The sequence below is a fragment of the Triticum aestivum genome, chromosome 1D (genome assembly GCF_018294505.1).
Source record: "Triticum aestivum cultivar Chinese Spring chromosome 1D, IWGSC CS RefSeq v2.1, whole genome shotgun sequence".
NCBI classification, from domain to species: Eukaryota; Viridiplantae; Streptophyta; class Magnoliopsida; order Poales; family Poaceae; genus Triticum; species Triticum aestivum.
Genome location: NC_057796.1, coordinates 72,681,470 through 72,703,874, shown reverse-complemented (window position 1 = coordinate 72,703,874; position 22,405 = coordinate 72,681,470). Strand labels below are relative to the sequence as shown.

Genomic DNA, 22,405 nt, shown 5'->3' with positions numbered 1-22,405 from the left:
TTGAGCTTTTGCCAATCTTTGTCCTTAGCATTTTGAAGGGGTTCCACATCCTCTTGTCCTTGCCACGCCATTGTTGAACTCATCTGAAATATACTAGATAAAAGTATTAGTCCAACAAGAGATATGTCGACATTAATTACCAAAATCACCCAGGGAGCACTTGTGCTTTCAATCTCCCCCTTTTTGGTAATTGATGACAACATACATCAAAGCTTTAGATAAATGATACGAAGAGTAACAAATAAAGCTTTGGAAAGACATGTAACATGCATAGGCTCCCCCTACACGTATGCAATCGTGTGAAGATCGAATATAAGAGCATGTGAATGCATAAGCATGTCAGAGCAAGCAATGAGTTACATGTATCTTGGCTATATGCATCAGAGCAAATGATGTAGATAAAATAAGTGTACCTTCATGTTCATGAATCCTTCTTGCAAACAATATGTACATTAGCAAGGGATCATCATGAACATGAGTGTGGTGCATATACTTACCTTGTGGTCTTGAGCTGGCTTTGGAAGAGGTGAACTTGAGAAAACAGGATTAGATAATACAAGAACACTCTAAAGAAAGCAATTTCAGGAAACCACAAGAGTACCAAGACTGGGATGACATGTAATGGGTGAGTACTTAGTACTTCATTTGGATATAGACATGTCCCCAAAGATTTAAGGATATGCAATGAATTCCAAAGATTTTCTTCCCTAGATATGGACTCCTCCCCCTGAATCTGATATTGGATAATGGGAGAAGAAGGATTGCAATCTATATCAAGAACAATAAAATCTACGGGCACATAATTCCTATTTGCAACAATAAGAACATCATTAATTCTTCCCATAGGTTTCTTGATAGTGGAATCCGCAAGGTGTAAGTTTAAAGAGCAATCATCAAATTCGCGGAAACCTAACAAATCACACAAAGTTTTTGGAATCGTGGAAACACTAGCACCCAAATCACACAAAGCATAGCATTCATGATCTTTAATTTTAATAGTAGGTTCCCACTCATCATAAAGTTTTCTAGGGATAGAAAACTTCCAACTCAATTTTTTATTCATAAGATTGCATTAAAGCATCAACGATATGTTTAGTAAAAGCTTTATTTTGACTATAAGCATGTGGAGAATTTAGCACGGATTGCAACAAGGAAATACAATCTATCAAAGAGCAATTATCATAATTAAATTCCTTGAAATCCAAAATAGTGGGTTCATTGCTATCTAAAGTTTTAACCTCTTCAATCCCACTTTTACCAATTTTTGCATCAAGATCTAAAAACTCCGAATTTTTGGAATGCCTTCTAGGTAAAGGTGGCTCATATTCAGTCCCATCATTATCAAGATTCATATTGCAAAAAAACGATTTAATAGGGGACTCATCAATAACTTTTAGATCTTCATCTTTATTCTCATAAAAATTAGAAGAACACGCTTTCACAAAAGCAATCTTTTTTAGCACGCATCCTAGCGGTTCTTTCTTTACACTCATCAATGGAAATTCTCATGGCTTTGAGATACTCATTGATATCATGCTTAGGTGGAATAGATCTAAGTTTCAAAGAATCAACATCAAGATAAATTCTATCCACGTTCCTAGCCAATTCATCAATCTTAGGCAATTTTTCTTCAAGCAAAGCATTGAAATTCATTTGCGAATTCATAAATTCTTTAACACTAGTTTCAAAATTAGAGGGCAACTTATGAAAATTTCCATAAGAATTGTTGTAGGAATTACCATAATTATTAGAGGAATTACTAGGATACGGTCTAGGATTAAAGTTTCCTCTATAAGCGTTGTTACCAAAATTATTCCTACCAACAAAATTCACATCCATAGATTCATTATTATTCTCAATCAAGGTAGACAAGGGAATATCATTAGGATCAGAAGAAACACTCTTATTAGCAAATAATTTCATAAGTTCATCCATCTTTCCACTCGAAACATTAATTTCTTCTATCGCATGTACCTTTTTACTAGTAGATCTTTCAGTATGCCATTGAGAATAATTAACCATAATATTATCTAGGAGTTTGGTAGCTTCTCCCAAAGTGATTTCCATAAAAGTGCCTACCGCGGCCGAATCTAAAAGATTTCTAGAAGCAAAATTCAATCCGGCATAATTTTTTTGTATAATCATCCAAAGATTCAAACCATGTGTAGGGCAATTACGTATCATTAATTTCATCCTCTCCCAAGCTTGTGCAACATGTTCATGATCAAGTTGCTTGAAATTCATGATATCGTTTCTAAGAGAGATGATTTTAGCGGGAGGAAAATACTTAGAGATAAAAGCATCTTTGCATTTATTCCATGAATCAATACTATTTTTAGGCAAAGACGAAAACCAAGCTTTAGCACGATCTCTAAGCGAAAAAGGAATTTAACAATATCATTGTCCACATCTTTCTTCTTTTGCATATCACACAAATCAACGAAGCTATTTAGATGGGTAGCGGCATATTCACTAGGAAGGCCGGCGAATTGATCTTTCATGACAAGATTCAGCAAGGCAGCATTAATTTCACAAGATTCAGTATCGGTAAGAGGAGCAATCGGAGTGCTAAGAAAATAATTGTTGTTGGTATTGGTAAAGTCACACAATTTAGTATTATCTTGAGCCATCGTGACAAGCAAGCAATCCACCACACGAGCAAACAAGAAGCGAGCGAGAAAGAGGCGAACGGAAAAGAGAGGGCGAATAAAACAGCAAGGGTGAAGTGGGGGAGAGGAAAACGAGAGGCAAATGGCAAATAATGTAATGCGAGGGATAAGGGTTTGTGATGGGTACTTGGTATGTTGACTTTTGCGTAGACTCCCTGGCAACGGCGCCAGAAATCCTTCGTGCTACCTCTTGAGCACGGCGTTGGTTTTTCCCTTGAAGAGGAAAGGGTGATGCAGTAAAGTAGCGTAAGTATTTCCCTCAGTTTTTGAGAACCAAGGTACCAATCCAGTAGGAGGCTACACTCGAGTCCCTCGCACCTACACAAAATAAGAACCTCGCAACCAACGCGATAAAGGGGTTGTCAATCCCTTCACGGTCACTTACGAGAGTGAGATCTGATAGATATGATAACATAATATTTTTGGTATTTTTATGATAAAGAGAAATAAAGATGCAAAGTAAAATAAAAGGCAATAGAAATAGCTAAGTGTTGGAAGATTAATATGATATAGAATAGACTCGGGGGCCATAGGTTTCACTAGTGGCTTCTCTCAAGAGCATAAGTATTACGGTGGGTGAACAAATTACTGTTGAGCAATTGATAGAATTGAGCATAGTTATGAGAATATCTAGGTATGATCATGTATATAGGCATCACGTCCGTGACAAGTAGACCGACTCCTCCCTGCATCTACTACTATTACTCCACACATCGACCGCTATCCAGCATGCATCTAGAGTATTAAGTTCAAAAGAACAGAGTAATGCTTTAAGTATGATGACATGATGTAGAGGGATAAACTCATGCAATATGATATAAACCCCATCTTGTTATCCTCGATGGCAACAATACAATACGTGCCTTGCTGCCCCTGTTGTCACTGGGAAATGACACCGCAAGATTGAACCCAAAGCTAAGCACTTCTCCCATTGCAAGAAAGATCAATCAGATAATTCGAAGAGACTTGCAAAGCAACCAATTATACATAAAAGAATTCAGAGAAGATTCAAATATTGTTCATAGATAATCTTGATCATAGACCCATAATTCATCGGTCCCGAAAAACACACCGCAAAAGAAGATTACATCGAATAGATCTCCATGAGAATCGAGGAGAACTTTGTATTGAGATCCAAAGAGAGAGAAGAAGCCATCTAGCTAATAACTATGGACCTGAAGGTCTGAGGTAAACTACTCACACATCATCGGAGAGGCTATGGTGTTGATGTAGAAGCCCTCCGTGATCAATGCCCCCTCCGGCAGGATGCCGGAAAAGGCCCCAAGATGGGATCTCACGGGTACAGAAGGTTGCGGTGGTGGAATTAGGTTTTCGTGGATGACTCTGATGGTTTGGGGGTACGTAGGTATATATAGGAGGAAGAAGTACGTCGGTGGAGCAACGTGGGCCCCATGAGGGTGGAGGGCGCGCCTGGGGGGGGGGGGGTAGGCGCCCCCCTGCCTCATGCTCTCCTCGTTGATTACTTTACGTGGACTCCAAGTCCTCTGGATCACGTTTGTTCCTAAAATCACGTTCCCGAAGGTTTCATTCCGTTTGGACTTCGTTTGATATTCTTTTTCTACGAAACTCTGAAATAGGCAAAAAAAACCCAGCAATTTGGGCTGGGCCTCCGGTTAATAGGTTAGTCCCAAAAATAATATAAAAGTGTATAAATAAGCCCATTAAACATCCAAAACAGAATATATAATAGCATGGAACAATCAAAAATTATAGATACGTTGGTGACGTATCAATCAACTAATCATATTTACAAAAACAAGAGGGGTCGAGTTCATACCAGCTTCTCTCATCTCAATCAGTCCATCATATATTGTCATAATTGCCTTTCACTTGCACGACCGAATGATGTGAATAATAATAATAGTGCACGTGCATTGGACTAAGCTGGAATCTGCAAGCATTCAATAAATAGGAGAAGACAAGGCAATATGGGCTCTTGGTTAAATCGACAACAATGCATATAAGGGCCACTTCAACAATTTCATTATGTTTTTCTCCTATCGACCCCTAAAGAAAAGAAATAAAACTATTTACATGGGAAAGCTCCCAACAAGCAAAAGAAGAATAAGAAATCTTTTGGGTTTTCTTTTAATTATTACTACTACAAGCAAGAAAGTAAACTAGCTAAAAGCTACTACTATTTTTTGGTTTTTTCTTAAGGTTTTTCAAACACACAAGAAGAAAGCAAGAAAAAGAAAATAAACTAGCATGGATAGTACAATGAAAGAGTATGAGCACCGACAACTAGCATGAGCGTGTGAGCATAAATGTAATGTCGGTGAGAAATACGTACTCCCCCAAGCTTAGGCTTTTGCCCTAAGTTAGTCTATTGCCACGGCTGGCATGGCGGATATCCAAAGTTATAGTTGGGGTCGTACTGAGATGCAGCACCTATTGCATCGTGGCTGCAGCTTGGAGGCGAGCTGCCCTCGTCCTCCTTTCGTACTCATTTGCCTCCTCCCTGGTTATAACATGTCTCCCTTTTTCCTGAAAGTCAAAGAGAGTAGGAGCAGGGAGGACAATATTGACGGCGTGACGCCTGTCAAAGATTAGTCGATACTGGAGAGGCGGTTCATTCCTCTCAACAAACCGATGGTGAACCATGGCATTAAAATCTAGATAACAAGGAGGCAATTCCATATCATAATCACGAATGGGTATATTAAGAAAATTAGCTAAACGGGTTGCATAAATTTCACCAAAGAAATCTCCATTAAATCTATTATTATGCAACCTACGTGCAACAATGGCTCCCAAATTATAATGTTTATCTCCTAATACAACACTCCTGAGAACACTGAGATCAGGGACACACATGTGGCATGCTTCATCCTTACCATTTATACACCTAACTATGAAGAGAGCAAAATAATGTATAGCAGGAAAATGAATGCTCCCTATGGTAGCTTGTGCTATATCTCTAGACTCCCTCACAGTTATACCAGCAAGAAAATCTCTAAATTCAGATTTGCGAGGCTCACTAAGACTACCCAATTGTGGAAGCTTGTAAGCAGTATTAAAATCCTCTAAGTCCATGGTATAAGAATTTTCATAAAGATCAAACAGGACAGTTTGAGAATTGCGTGATGATGAAAATTCAAACCTTCTCACAAAGGAATCAGTGATATAGTGGTACTGACGGCACTTATCTGCCTCGAAGCTCACAAGATCAGCGTTACGCACATATGCGTTAAATTCTTCCTTGATTCCTGCTAGATCCATGAAGTCCTCTAAAGGCCATTCACAAGCCCGCACTTGAGCGTCCCTTGGTGGTTCATCATCGGCATCGCGCATTGCGAGCCTAGGTCCTTGCTTCCTTGAAGGGCCACCTTGGTACATTTTCCTAAACATATTTCTTCCTCTGAAAAATTTCTGAAAATTTTAGTAACTTCAAATAAAAGTGAACCAAACTCAACAAAATTGATAGCAACTACTCCTACAAGTGCCTAGAGACTATATCATGCATTAGAACTACTTGGGACCATATAAATTTGACATGCAAGCTCAAGAACATGGTCACCTAGGCAGCAAAAATTTGCAATGAATAAGGCACTAGAACAAAAACTAATTGGACCATTGGAGGAGTCACATACCAAGGAACAATCCCCCAAAGCAGTTTTGTGAGAGGTGCTTTGAGCAAGGAGATCGAAAATCGCAGCAAAATGAGCTAGAACTCGTGCTTGAGCTGGTTGGTGATTTTTTCGGAGGAAGAAGGAGTGTGTGGTGGCTGGAATAAGTGGAGGGGAGCCACCATGGGCCCACGAGGCAGGGGCGCGCCATGGACCCTCGTGGCCAGGTGCTTGCTCCCCCTGCTGTGTTCTCAGTGCCAGATATTCTCAAATATTCCAGAAAAAATCATATTCCAATTTCGGGGCATTTGGAGAACTTTTATTTTCGGGGTATTTTTTTATTGCATGGATAATTCAAAAAACTGACAAAAAAAATACTATTTTTACTTTATTTAATCTAGAAAACGGAAAGTAAAAGGAGGGTACAGAAGGTTGTGCTTTCTAACTTCATCCATCTCATGCTCATCAAAAGGAATCCACTAACAAGGCTGATCAAGTCTTGTTAAGAAACTCATTCCGAATAACATGGAACCGGAGAAATTTCGAACAACACTATGTTACCTCAACGGGGATATGCACGTCCCCAATAATAAGAATATCATATCTCTTTGTGACAGTAGGAAGAGAAAATTCAAAACCTCCAAAAATAATCGATGGAATTTGTCCAATAGAATTGATACTATGAGCTTGAGGTTGTTTCCTCAGAAAGTGTACCGTATGCTCATTGCCATTAACATGAAAAGTGACATTGCCTTTGTTGCAATCAATAACAGCCCCTGCAGTATTCAAAAAGGGTCTTCCAAGAATAATAGACATACTATCGTCCTCGGGAATATCAAGAATAACAAAGTCCGTTAAAATAGTAACATTTGCAACCACAACAGGCACATCCTCACAAATACTGACAGGTATAGCAGTTGATTTATCGGCCATTTGCAAAGATATTTTAGTAGGTGTCAAATTATTCAAATCAAGTCTACGATATAAAGAGAGAGGCATAACACTGACACCGGCTCCAAGATCACATAAAGTGGTTTTAACATAATTTCTTTTAATGGAGCATGGTATAGTTGGTACTCCTGGATCTCCAAGTTTCTTTGGTATTCCACCCTTAAAAGTATAATTAGCAAGCATGGTGGAAATTTCAGCTTCCGGTATATTTCTTTTATTAGTAACAATTTCTTTCATATACTTAGCATAAGGATTCATTTTGAGCATATCAGTTAATCACATACGCAAAAAGATAGGTCTAATCATTTCAGCAAAGCGCTCAAAATCCTCATAATCCTTTTTCTTGGATGGTTTAGGAGGAAAAGGCATGGGTTTCTGAACCCATGGTTCTCTTTCTTTACCGTGCTTCCTATCAACGAAGTCTCTCTTATCATAACGTTGATTCTTTGATTGTGGGTTATCAAGATCAACAGCAGGTTCAATTTCTGCATCATTGTTATTACTTGGTTGAGCATCAACATGAACATCATCGTTAACATTATCACGAGGTTCATGTTCATTACCAGATTGTGTTTCAGCATCATAAATATAAATATAATTTGGATTCTCAGGTGTGTCAGCAACAGGTTCACTAGAAGCATGCAAAGTACTATCATTTTTCTTTTTCTTCTTTTTAGAAGGACTAGGTGCATCTACATTATTTCTCTGAGAATCTTGCTCAATTCTCTTAGGATGGCCTTCAGGATACAAAGGTTCCTGAGTCATTTTACCAGTTCTAGTTGCAACTCTAACAGCAAAGTCATTATTCTTACTATTCAATTCACCGAGCAAATCATTCTGAGCTTTAAGTACTTGTTCTACTTGAGTGGTAACCATAGAAGCATGTTTACTAATGAGTTTAAGTTCACCTTTAACTCTAGACATATAATCACTCAAGTGTTCAATCATATAAGCGTTGTGTTTTAATTGTCAACCAAAATAAGCATTGAAATTTTCTTGTTTGACAATAAAATTATCAAACTCATCTAAGCATTGGCTAGCAGACTTATAACAAGGAATATCACCTTCATCAAATCTATAAAGAGAATTTACCTTTACTACCTGTGTAGGATTATCAAGACCGTGTGTTTCTTCAATAGGTGATGGATTAAAACCATGTATTTCTTCAACAGGCGATAAATTGAGACCATGTATTTCTTCAATAGGAGGTAAATTCTTAACATCTTCAGCTTTAATACCCTTTTCTTTCATAGATTTCTTTGCCTCTTGCATATCTTCAGGACTGAGAAATAGAACACCCCTTTTCTTCGGAGTTGTCTTAGGAGTTGACTCAGGAGGTGTCCAATTATTTTCATTAGTCAACATATTATTCAATAGAATTTCAGCTTGATCAACAGTTCTTTCCCTGAAAACACAGCCAGCACAACTGTCCAGGTGGTCTCTGGAAGCATCGGTCAGTCCATTATAAAAGATATCAAGTATTTCATTTTTCTTGAGAGGATGATCAGGCAAAGCATTAAGTAATTGGAGAAGCCTCCCCCAAGCTTGTGGGAGACTCTCTTCTTCAATTTGCACAAAATTATATATATCCCTTAAAGCAGCTTGTTTCTTATGAGCAAGGAAATATTTAGCAGAGAAGTAATAAATCATATCCTGGGGACTACTCACACAACCAGGATCAAGAGAATTAAACCATATCTTAGCATCACCCTTTAATGAGAACGAAAATATTTGAAGGATATAATAGTAGCGAGTTTTCTCATCATTAGTGAATAGGGTGGCTATATCATTTAATTTAGTAGGATGTGCCACAACAGTTTCAGATTCATAGCCATAGAAAGGATCAGATTCAACCAAAGTAATAATATCAGGGTCGACAGAGAATTCATAATACTTATCAGTAACAAAGATAGGTGAAGTAGCATAAGAAGGATCATATTTCATTCTAGCATTCAGAGTTTTTTGTTTCAGCTCAGCTAATAATTTCTTAAGATCACTTCTATCATTGCAAGCAAGAAAGTCTCTAGCGGTTTCTTCATCCATAACATAACCCTCAGGCACAACAGGAAACTCATATCTAGGGGGAGAATCCTCGTCATCACTTTCATCAATATTATCAGTTTCAATAATTTCATTCTCTCTAGCCCTAGCAAGTTGTTCATCAAGAAATTCACCAAGTGGCACAGTAGTATCAAGCATAGAAGCAGTTTCATCATAAGTATCATGCATAGCAGAAGTGGCATCATCAATAACATGCGACATATCAGAATTAATAGCAGAAGCAGGTTTAGGTGTCGCAAGCTTACTCAAAACAGAAGGTGAATCAAGTGCAGAGCTAGATGGCAGTTCCTTACATCCCCTCGTAGTTGAGGGATAAATTTTTGTTTTCGCGTCTTTCAAGTTCTTCATAGTGACCAGCAGATATAAATCCCAAGTGGCTCAAAGAATAGAGCTATGCTCCCCGGCAACGGCGCCAGAAAATAGTCTTGATAACCCACAATTATAGGGGATCACAACAGTTTTCGAGGGTAGAGTATTCAACCCAAATTTATTGATTCGACACAAGGGGAGCCAAAGAATATTCTCAAGTATTGGCAGTTGAGTTGTCAATTCAACCACACCTGGATAACTTAGTATCTTCAGTAAAGTGTTTAGTAGCAAAGTAGTATGGAAATAACGGTAACGGTGGCAAAAGTAATATTTTTGGGTTTTGTAGTGATTGTAACAGTTGCAACGGAAAAGTAAATAAGCGAAGAACAATATGTGAAAAGCTCGTAGGCATTGGATCGGTGATGGAGAATTATGCCGGATGCAGTTCATCATGTAACAGTCATAACATAGGGTGACACAGAACTAGCTCCAATTCATCAATGTAATGTAGGCATGTATTCCGAATATAGTCATACGTGCTTATGGAAAAGAACTTGCATGACATCTTTTGTCCTACCCTCCCATGGCAGCGGGGTCCTAATGGAAACTAAGGGATATTAAGGCCTCCTTTTAATAGAGTACCGGACCAAAGCATTAACACATAGTGAATACATGAACTCCTCAAACTATGGTCATCACCGGGAGTGGTCCCGATTATAGTCACTTCGGGGTTGCCGGATCATAACACATAGTAGGTGACTATAGACCATCAAGATAGGATCATGAACTCACATATATTCATGAAAACATAATAGGTTCAGATCTGAAATCATGGCACTCGGGCCCTAGTGACAAGCATTAAGCATAGCAAAGTCATAGCAACATCAATCTCAGAACATAGTGGATACTAGGGATCAAACCCTAACAAAACTAACTCGATTACATGATAATCTCATCCAACCCATCACCGTCCAGCAAGTGTACGATGGAATTACTCACGCATGGCGGTGAGCATCATGAAATTGGTGATGGAGGATGGTTGATGATGACGATGGCGACGGTTCCCCTCTCTGGAGCCCCGAACTGACTCCAGATCAGCCCTCCCGAGAGAGTTTAGGGCTTGGCGGCGGCTCCGTATCGTAAAACGCGATGAATCTATCTCTCTGATTTTTTCTCCCCGAACACGAATATATGGAGTTGGAGTTGAGGTCGGTGGAGCTCTAGGGGGCCCACGAGGCAGGGGGCGCGCCTCCCACCCTCATGGAAAGGGTGCGGGGCCCCTGGCCTTGATTCTTTCGCCAGTATTTTAATTATTTCCAAAAATAATCTCCGTGAAGTTCCAGGTCATTCCGAGAACTTTTGTTTCTGCACAAAGATAACACCATGTCAATTCTGCTGAAAACAGCGTCAGTCCGGGTTAGTTCCATTCAAATCATGCAAGTTAGAGTCCAAAACAAGGGCAAAAGTGTTTGGAAAAGTAGATACGACGGAGACGTATCAAATCGCCATGTTGCCAATCAATCAGATCGATTTGGAAGGTTCTTGAATCTGGCCAGACCAAATTATGCAGTTGCCGCGGGATCCGTGATTCCTTGAATGGAAACGACGATGAACCTTCCAGATCGGTGAGGATTTGGGTATTTTTCTTCCAGATCGATTGCGGCACGATGAACCTTCTTCAAGTCAAAGATAGAAAGATGATAGAGGAGAGGACACATGTAGATGCGGGGGAAGAGGAAAGACAGTGGTAGGGTCGGCCGACAACATGCCAATGGGTTGCGTAGCGGAGATTGATTGCGTTCTGGGCATACCACACGGAAGAGTTTTGTAAGGAGGGTTCCATGTGGAATAGCCGGGCAGAACTCCGTGAAGTATACTCATCATTTTTTTGCGGGGGAGGTATACTTATCTAACGGCTGTAATTACTTAATATATAGATCACACAGACAATTACCTAGTTTTCTAGGGTTAAACGTGGAGCCTCGATTAGTGCTTCCAATTAATAAATATAAGATATAAGATATACGATGATTTGATAAAAACCAAGAGTTAGGATTCCATAAATGAAATTTGGTCGATTGGGGGTAGGGTATGGAACCCCCCTTATACCATAGTTTAGTTGCAAACATACACCGAAAGAGAGCATATATTTGAAGATACCTCTCAAGCATTGTGGAGCTACACCATGACCATGTCTGCACATACCATTTTGAGCAGAGCCTTGCAGAGTGCAATCACCATTGCCGCTTGGAACACATAAAATCCAACATTGACATTGTTTATCCCAAGATTTATGTTGCTACATCGGTCTCATGGTGAACTGCGGTATAGTGATTACGTAAACGTAAGACAATCGAGGCACTTTTAGTAAACAAAGACATGAGAGGCACGAGAAGTGCCACAAATACAAAGCTACATTGCGAAGGGAGATGATAGGAATGGAGTAGCTCCTTGCATAAAAGAGAGATCAACCACTATGATGTATGGCTCTATCGGCCACTCAAGTTTGGAGAATATGAAGAGAATGTCAAAATCCGTCAATGCATATTGATCCCTTGATCGAGTGCAACTAGAAAAAAATGAAGAGGAAGTGCAATAGTGGAGGAGATAAAGGATATTGTCGACAATATGCTGCTCTACGCAAAAGTAGTGAAAATTAATAATGACATGGCTTCACCAAATTTCTAAAAGAAGCAGATCATAAGCATATGCATGAGTGGAAGACTAACTCATAAATGTTTTTTTGGTAAGAAACAAGTATACACTTTATGTAGTTCATTCAACAACATTTTCACAACTTCATCATGTGTTTCAACTATATTTTTCATGTGTTTCAACTACATATATCACTCGTTCAACAACAATGTTTCAACTGCATCGCATGTTTCAGTTGCACTTTCAAAACTGCATCGCCTATTGCTACACTATATGAATTGCGATGTTTGCAACACAACTATATTTTTTTCAACTGCACTTATTCAACTCTATCAACTGAAGCTCAAGTGTATCTCAACTAGTACAATAAAGTAACCGCCTAATTAGCCATTCCTTTTTCATTTTAGCTGATTTGTTGGCCACCCTTTTCCCTCCTCTAGTGGTTTCCTCTTCCTACTGACCCATTCGTATCGTCGGCAGGACCGTCGCCTCCACCGTAACTCACAATGTTGCCACTCGTTGCCTCACTACCCTTTCTTGTCCGATCTGCTGCTGCTCATGCCTTCCCTCTAATTCCCCCCCACCGTGCCATGTATTCTATAATTGACGACCACACACCTCTCAATCTGAACCTATCAACCCACTGCTAGTTCTCCATGGAGATGCCGAGGCTAGCAGCGTCGTTTCTGTCCCGAGCACATTAGAGATGTCGCGGCTGGCCATCTCACCTTTGCAATTGCCTCATTTTCTACCTCTTCTCTACCGAAACAATTTCCCACGGATTAGCAAACTTGAAGAAATTAATGTACTTCCCCAAATGGACCACATAAAGTACCTTTACAAAATACTCAAATCAAACAAAGTACATAAGCACAACACACATATAATCTCATTGTTCTCCTTAGACATGAAATCCTATGGGGACATGTATGTCTCACTTGAATCTAGTTAGTCAATTGAGGGTGACCACCTCCCGGTCCTGCGAGGCAAACTCCCTCGAGGCCATCTGCACCACGTCGATGTCATCAGGGTCGCTACCGCTACCACTACCTCCAGCAGGGCCGCTCGGACCAGCCACGTCCATGCCGTAGTAGTAGGACCAATCGCCAGCTCCACCACCCACGTTGCCCAGTTGGTTATTGGCGAAGGAATCACTGTGCATCTCTGCCACCGCTTTCAGGTTGCTTGCCGGGAGGGTATGTTGTCCAGTGAACACAGACATGTTCATGCTCCCATCGGGCGCCTGTTGGATGTCTTGCTCACAAACCATCTGCATCGGCGACAAACCGTAGGACATGTGGTGGTTCAGGTGCGCGTTGGGAGGGATGTAGTATGAGTACCCCTCGTTTTTCCCATCGGCGACATTCAAATATGGCGCCCAGTATTGCATGTTGGCCGGGTTTGGGTGGTAGTACATACCAGTCATGGCCGGATTGGGGTAGGTCTGGTGCACCTGCATGGTAGGGGCGGTGATGACAGCAGCGTCTCTTTCGGCCATCCCCATCCGCCCACCGTGCTCTTGGTCATGATAACGGTGACATCGGAGGTGTCTCCGTGGGTGATCCGGTGTGCAGCTCCAGGCTACGGATGTACTCCGCAAGAAGGGAGAGCTGGCCAGGTGGTGGCTGCTCGCTGTTCCTCTTCTTGAGTTGGCGCTTTGAGTTCAGACTGCGCTTGGTGGCATTGTAGTGGTTCTTGATGGCGTTCGCCGGCCGACCAGAGAGTAGTCGGGCGATCATTGACCAGCGGTTCCCCCAGGTCTGATGCAACTCGATCAGCTCCATGTCTTCCGCGTCGGTCCAGATTTTCATCTGCAAGGGGAGTATTCATGAGTTAATTATTTATGGCATAACATTCAATTGAAGTACAATTGAACACACCACAACACACCGAAAGTAGTATCTACTACCTTTACTTTTTTTAACGCAACACAACACTCATGTGCACAGAAGCATTATTTAATTAGAAGTCAGCCGAGAGTCATTTTTCTACCATGCATGGAAATGCCGTGCATGCATCCACCGTTCGTCGTTGCTTTTAGATTTATCTTACCTTTTTTGGTTGTTGGCAAAATTTGTGTCGTTCAAGAGTACCAAAATTTTATTAAAACATTTATCTTGTTTCGAAGTGCATCATAATGATTTCTCGTGTACCAACAAATAAGAATGCACTTGGTTCATATTAGATTTGCCGACGTTGAAACAAAAGAAAAACTAACGCAACACTCTGAAACAAGATAAAATTTGCCAAGATCAGAAAACATAGCGAGAATATCAAAATATCTTAGCAATCTATTGGTTAGAGACTTCCAACTAAGCAATGCTCTCACAAAATTGATCTATGCCACATATAAATTGATGAAATGGTGGAATGAGCCTGATAGAAAAAATGGAAAGAAAAAGTTAGTATGTGAATAATTATTTGGAGAGGATCGAACCATACAAAAAATGACATGTCTTATTCGTTTTGCGGATATCTTATTAAAAATTTCACATATTTTGCGTGTGGTACAATTTTGGGAATCAATATTGTGAAATTTGTGGTGCCCAAGATTTACAAAACTTTCAGAAAAAAAATCCAGTTAGCAATATCAATTATGCCACAAGTGCAAGTGTCATTTTTATGTATAGGTTTTGTGCTCTTTTCGTTGGAACAACGAAAAGTATTTACCTTTTTATTGATTAACAAGAGAAGTTTGTAGAATAACAACCACAAAGACACCAAATTGCTCTCCTACATTACATTACTCAAATGCTTAGCCCCCAAAATAGCCCAAAGAGGCGCCTCATCTTGGATGAGGCGAACAATGACTGCCATCGGCATCACTTTATTTCGAAAGACACACGCGTTCCTTTCCTTAGAAATCTCCCATCGAACAAGAAGGAGCAAAGAATATAGAGATTTCCTCGGCTGCAAATTATTGAGGAGGACTTCTTTCCACCAAGACTACTTCATCTCAAAACGATGACAAAGCACATACTAGCATGAAGACCAAGATAAGAGATCATGTCATTCCATACTTGAGGCAAGAACTGATACTTGATGACGAGGTGAGCCACTAATTCTTGCACTTGGTTGCAAAGAGGGCACCGGTCGCAATTTGGTCACTCTCAACGTTGCAACCTCTGTCGTTCAATCCTATTTTCGATGGATAACCAAGCAAAGAACTTACATTTTAGGATGCCCAAACCTTCCAAGCCGTGGCATGCAAGTTGGATCAGATGAGGCCAGTGAACTGGGCCTTGTAAGCCGACGAGGTGGTATAATTCCCATCGTTGGTCAGCTTTCTCATGGTTGTATCTTAAATGTCCAGTTGGATGATGATATGAACTGGCAAGTTTGTCTTACAAAATGACGAATTATTGGATGTGCTCTAGCTTGAGGCCTCCTTGACTACCAGTCTGTAGAACCCAAAACTTATCTCTTAAAACCTTGTCCATAATGCCACCTTTCTTGTGGGATTTTTCTTTTAAAATGGTGCGATATCTTTAGGCATCAGTCCCTCCAGCCATGATGACTCCCAAAATTTCTCTTTAGTTCTCTCACCATTCATACCTAAGTGGCCGCCACTAATAGAACACTTCATCATTGTTGCATGACATCCTCACCCTCTGTGGGTCATCCTAGTCAAGCCGTAACCTTAGTAAGCAAAGCATGATCGCAAACTTCCAAGATTAAGAATTTTTGGGCCAACAAACTCCCCCACCTTGCAAAGTTGCTCCTAGTTAACTTTGCACTTGCCTCCGGTCACTTTGTCTATCCTCGTCCAAAGATAGGCACACCTCAAGCTATCAATCTTCTTAAAAACCTCCATGAGGAGGCAAAATGGTGTAAGATGGTGTATGGCCATAACTGTGAGCACCGCCTTGATCAAGACCATTCAACCCGCGGTATCAAAATGTTTCCCTCTCCAAGGTGCTAAATTCCCAGTGGCTTAATCTTGAAAGTGTTGCAAGTATACCATCCTTAATATTTTGACCATGAGGGATAGTGCAAGGTAACATATGGGGAAGGATCAGAACCATGTCGGGAAAGACTAGAGTATGTCATCAAGGTTGGTGTTATTGCACCAGATAGGTGCAACATGGATCTTTCTACAATTTGTAACAAGGCTAATAGTATATCCAGAAGAGGCAATCGTGGTGGTGAGGAATCAGACTTCTTGCTTGATGGAACATAAAACAACCACATCGTCAAGGTAAAGGGAACCACGAATGCTCGTGTGACACCCACCAAGAGGATGAGGTTTTCCTTAGGTCATATAATTGCTAAATATATGGAGCAACACGTCAATGGAGAGCTCAAAGAGCAAATGGGACAATGCACCCCTGAAAATGTCCACAACCATGCTTGATCTAGTCCTCGGCAATCCCATTGAGGAAAACTCGAGAAGAAGTCAAGGAGGGGAGGGTCGAGATCCATCCCCGGATGTGGCCTTGGAAGCCATGGTGACTAAACATTTATGTAAAATGTCCCCACCTAAAGTAATCCAAGGCCTTCTTTACGTTGAGCTTGAAGAGGAGCATGTGTGTATTGATGTGGTAAAAATCTTCTAGCCACATTGGGCACATAAATGAAGTTATCATGGATTCTTCTCCTCTTAATGAAAGAAATTTGTGCATGTGCAGAACCAACCTCATGCAAAGAGTTTTGTCAATGAGCTTGGCCACTCCATGCATAAGGCTAATAAGCCCAAAATACTGATTCGGTGAACAAGGGATCAGGTTGTGGGAACCAAGGCACCAATCTCGAGGATCACAAGTCTTAAAGAGAGAGATGCTAACACTTGTTACTTTCACCCGAGGATCAATGGGTGGAGGAGGAAAAATCTTATACATTGTCTCAAACATGGGAGTGACTGGGTGATGGATCATGAATGCATCATTAGGTGAACCAAGGGATCAGGTTGTCCCCGTGACATACTCACTCGTCGGCGATGGCATCACATGGCCACCTTTGCCATAATTCTCCATCAAAGCATCCTCCATACTATATTCATTCACCAGGCGGTTCATCCAAAAATCTGTATTGCTGAAGAGAGATGGGCAATATGTTTCAACACTTCCCCTCACGTCTAGGCTATTTTAGTCCTTAGGCGTGGGATCGATGTAGGCCGCAGAGTCTTTACTAATACTATGTTAGTAGGGTCTTGAACTTGAGACCTCTTGGCTCGGATACCATATTGAACTCATGCTCCACCAGCACATCCAAAAAACCGAACCGGTTGAGAGAGATGGGCAATATATTTCTACACGCCACAATCGTTGTCAAATCTTAGTCAAGTTTGAAAAGCGTCTGGAGCGCGACGCCATGTCTGGTAGACTCTCCTAGAACAGAGCCACAAAGATTCAACCTCTTCCTCTTTGACTTGTTCAACCTCACCAATGACTCCCATCCGTTGGTAGAGAAGCCTCTGCAGGAGCTGGGCAATGGGAATGACCCTATTCTTGGCATGCAAGCATGGGCTATGCTGACTTGTCGAAGTTGGTGACCTTCACGAGTGTCTCCCTCCTTGTTGTGGGTGACTAGGGCGGAGTGGAGCTAGGAGCAGGGAGAATGGGAGGCAACACTGACACAAAAAGTGGCGCGCCAGGCGTTGGCCCTACCGGGAGTGCAACTAGCATGCAAAGCATCCAATCATGTCATCATTGGGTTGTTGTGCAAGAGCACTGGGAATGCCGTGAAGCGAGGTATGAAGATGGGCATGCGGTTCTTCATCATGCCCAAAGAGGAACGGGGGTGGGGGTCGGTGCATGGGTTTATGCGTGCACAACTCATCATAGGGCTCATGGCAGTGGGTAGGGGGCTTGGTGAATGGGCTGGTGGCGTGCAAATTTCCCTCGGCGAAGGAGATCGCACCTGCATACCGAAGTAGGGTCCGCCTTGCGCAGTCAGTTTGGTCTGGAGGGAGTGGAGGGGAGCTCAATTTTGTTGCAGCCCACACATATCTCAAATGCTAACCCGAGAGCAGGAACATCTACTCATATTCACCAAATTCAGGAAAACCATAATAAATAAAAAGCAGCAATTTCACAAATAAACACCATCAAGTTTTTGGAACATGTGTATCATCCGACTATCAGCATGTGACTTATTTTATCTATATGATTGAACTAATAAAAGTACCACATCTCAAATGCAATTTGTGTGCTGGAACGACTCTTACATTAGGGAATACCCAATTGAGGCAAGCTGCAAATATGCAGCAGCAATAATTTGACAAATAACCAAGACAAAAAAATTGGCAGTCTTATCTCTATCGGGGGAACATTCATGGGGACGAAATCCCAGCAAATTCCCCACATACCATAGGATCAAGATCTGATGCCGGCAGTTTATTTGATGAAAATGCACTAAAATAAACAAAATGCATTGCTTTTTGTTGTTTTTGTCAAAAATACCAACCCCGAACACTAAAACTACCAGCCCTACCATTTGCAAATGCCATCCTGGACAACGAACGGTCGATGGCTATTGCGGTCCAAATTCGGTAATGTTTGGGCGATCACTTAGTGGCCAAGAATTTAAAAATTAGGACACACTATGTCAATTAGCAAATTTGGATATTTGTAAAAGTGCAAGTGTGATTTTTTATTTATGTATTGAACACAAAATTCACATACACATTTCAAATGCTAATGTGTGGGCAGGAACATCGGTCCCTATTAATTTCCCAAAATTACTTTTAGTGGTCTAAATGAAGAAAGTAATTACCACATTTACTGAGTAGACTAAATACATGCAATACTACTAACTATTTTTTCGGGAGTTAATACCCACTTCCGAATGGTGACCAAACTATAGGTGCAAATTTTGATGTATAATCATATGATTCAACTAAAGAAAGTACCTCATCTCAAATGCTAATTTGTGGGCTGGAACATCGACTCTTACTTTAGGGATACCAAATTGTCGCAAGTCACAAATAGGTAGAAGCAATAATTTGACAAATAATCAAGATAGTTTTTTAATTGGGTTATCACTTAGTGGCTAAGAAAATATTTTCTCTTCTCTACTACTTAAAAAGAACCTAATGTTCACATTTCACCCTCTCCTTTGTCAAACCTCTCTCTATATATAGTTCCCCCTTCCGTTCTCCTTTTTGATTTTTTCCTCGTATATATGATTTTTCTCTTAGATAATAATATATTTTGGCAAGTCAATAAATTATTACCAAATAAGTGATTAACAATAAGATGACATTTTGACTCCCATCTCTGATATTTCTCCTAAATAATATTTTCTTTGGTAGTTCTATAAATTCTTACCAAATAAGTGCTTAACAATAAGATGACAGGTAAATCATGATAATTGCATACAAAGACTTCCTAAGATTATAATAATAGATGTGCAATCACAGGCTAATCTATGAGAGTGTTTATACTCCTTTTGCAATGCACGGGCAATTATCTAGTTTAATAAAAAATGAGACACAATGTCAATTACTCCCTTCGTTCACAAATATAAGATGTTCTAACTTTTTTTGAATTGTACGCATATAGATTTGTTTTAGCGTGTTTGTTCACTTATCCAGTCATCATTGCAGTCCATATTGAAATATCTAAAACATCTTACATTTGTAAATAAAGAGAGTAGTAAATTTGGATATTTGTACATGCAAGTGAGATTTTATTTATCTACGGATTGAACACAGAATCCTTGTACACGTTTCAAATGCTAATGTGTGGGCAGGAACATCAATCCCTATTAATTTAGAAAATTACTTCCCTACAAATTTCTTTCTTCAAAAAATTACTTGGGTGATCATTTACTAGCCTAAATGAAGAAATTAATTGCCACATTTACTCATTAGACTAAAGACATGCAAGACTACTAACTATTTATCCGGGAGTTAATACCCACTTCCAAATGGTGACGAATCAGATTAACGCAACGAAGAATTTCTTTTGTAAGCACACTCGATCATAGATCATCAAAATTCCCCAGATCAAGCTGCTAGAAAGGACTAGGGAGTTAAGAAATTTAGATCTTGCGAGATCACCTCAATGTTCAGGTCAAGTTGGTTGGTCCATCTCTCCCGGCACTGCTTCCCGCTCCGGCCAGGGAGGTACATCGCGATATTCGTCCACTTCCCTATGCCAAACTCATGCACCTTCGCCCTCAGCAGCCTGCAATAAAATCACAAAGAAAACTAACGATGTTGCCGCCAATGAAGGACAAAGAAAAAGGTTTGCAATTAGGGTTGGATTTTCTACATACATGTCTTCCTCCACGGTCCACGACCCTCTGAACTGTCTCAGCTGCTGGCCGCTGGATCTGGCACGCGGCGGCCCCCGAGCAGGCGCCGCGATTGCCATAGGGACGTTGCTGCTCCCGTAGCCAGGGAAGCTGGTGGGATCCATCTCGCTGATGCAACCAGAAGCTCTTGATCTGGCGCTCGGGATGACGACCACCCCGGCTGGAGCACCACCATCATTATGGACGAAGTATTGTGCAACACCGCCATGCCCGGAGCTCGTGTAGTGGTTCTCGGCCGCCGAGGCCGCCACGTCCCAGTCGAAACAGGCACTCCATTCAGCCATCGGTGCGGCCCCCGAGGTCGGATCAGAGCAATGGCAGCAGGAACACTTGCGGTAGAGATGGGGCAAGCAAAACAAGAAGAAGTGGAGTAGTCTCTGGCTCTTCTGCGGGAGAAATGCCTGTGTCAGAGACGGGTCGATGGGTATGCGCCTGATATAGAAGGGGACGACGCCCATACCCCCATCGGCCCGTCCATTCTCCGCCCCCAGCTCCTCATCACGCGACCAGGAGGTGTCCCACATGGCAATAATGTTCTGACTACAGGTTTCCAAGTTTGCTGTAGACCCTATGCACCGGGCGTACGCAGTATGTGGAGAGGTTTGCATGGTCCAGGATGGGTCATACATGTCAGTATAGATATGCGAAGCGCAGCACCCGTGCCCGTATGGAGGTATGCGCGCAAATTCAGGGGAAACGGAACGCTTGTTGGCGTGCTTCGTGATCATTTGAAGCTAAGCACAGAGCGTGTTAGATATAGCGTGATAAATGTTTCCTAAAATCTGGAAAGTGCCCACGCGATTTCTGGCTGAAACGAGTGGCCGGATGCTCGCCCCTCGATCAAACACGGCCCGGCCGGCAACAGTGCACACGCGATTTTATCCCAACCGTAGCGACCGTGTTAGGAGACAAACAGCCCAATCGATTCTTTTTGTTGCATGGTAATATATGTCTTATTCACATCATAAAGATCAAAATATAAAGTCATGTAAGGATCGATATGAAAAAATTAAAAATATAGCAAAACATTTCTGAGCTTGACACCAACGCCGTCACCTACCTCCGGCACCACCACAACAGCCACCAAAGAAAAGAATGACAGTTCACCTCCTCACCCGAGCTCGACGTGGCTCCATCGCTAATAGTGAAGCCCTTACCGTTGAACGAATCGGACTGGGGCAACACCCCGGACACGCCATCGAACTCCAGATCTCTTACCCCACCACGACTAATACGCCAAAGGAGGAAATCATACCTGCCATCCACGAACCACAAACTCAGCACTCGTTTCGTATTCCAAATTTCATCGATTCAGACCACAATTTGCATCCGCACCTGGACTACCCTCAATCACTATTCGCTTTGTTCGTGTCTCTCCCAAAAGAATTGTCCTAGGACTAGAACCCCATCCCAACCTCCCGAACGCAGCGCGCCTCCCGCCGCCGCCGGCCCCAGTGCGCCAGCCGTCGCGGCCCACACAGCCGGATACAACCTCCCATTGCCATCCTCCTCCCGGCCGGCAACCCACGCATCTGAGGTCCTATGCACATTGCCACCCCGGTCCTGGTCCCTGGCGCGTCACTGCCCAAGGCCCTCTGCTGTCCTTCGCCCGGTGTCGTGGAATTGTCACGGCAGATGTCCTCGAGCTAGGACTTAGTCGCGGAGCCATCGCAGCTAGGAAGCTTGAAGGGGTTAAGTGGGACAAGGAACACGAGGGTTTATACTGGTTCGGCCCCTTACGGTGAATGTAAAAGCCTACGTCCAGTTTGAGGTGGTATTGATTAGGGTTTCGATGACCAGGGAGCTTAACTGCTACGCCTGGCTCTCGATGAGATCTTTCTTGTCCCTAAACCACTGCCGGGTCGTCCCTTTATATAGGGAGGCTGGCGCCCAGCAGCTCTCAGAGTCCCG

General features: G+C 41.7%; 1 pseudogene; it reads right to left on the bottom strand.

Annotated features, from left to right (window-relative positions):
• Positions 1–13,169: 13,169 nt before the first annotated feature.
• LOC123165580 (transcription factor MYB77-like) lies at positions 13,170–20,778 on the bottom strand (annotated as a pseudogene).
• Positions 20,779–22,405: the final 1,627 nt, after the last annotated feature.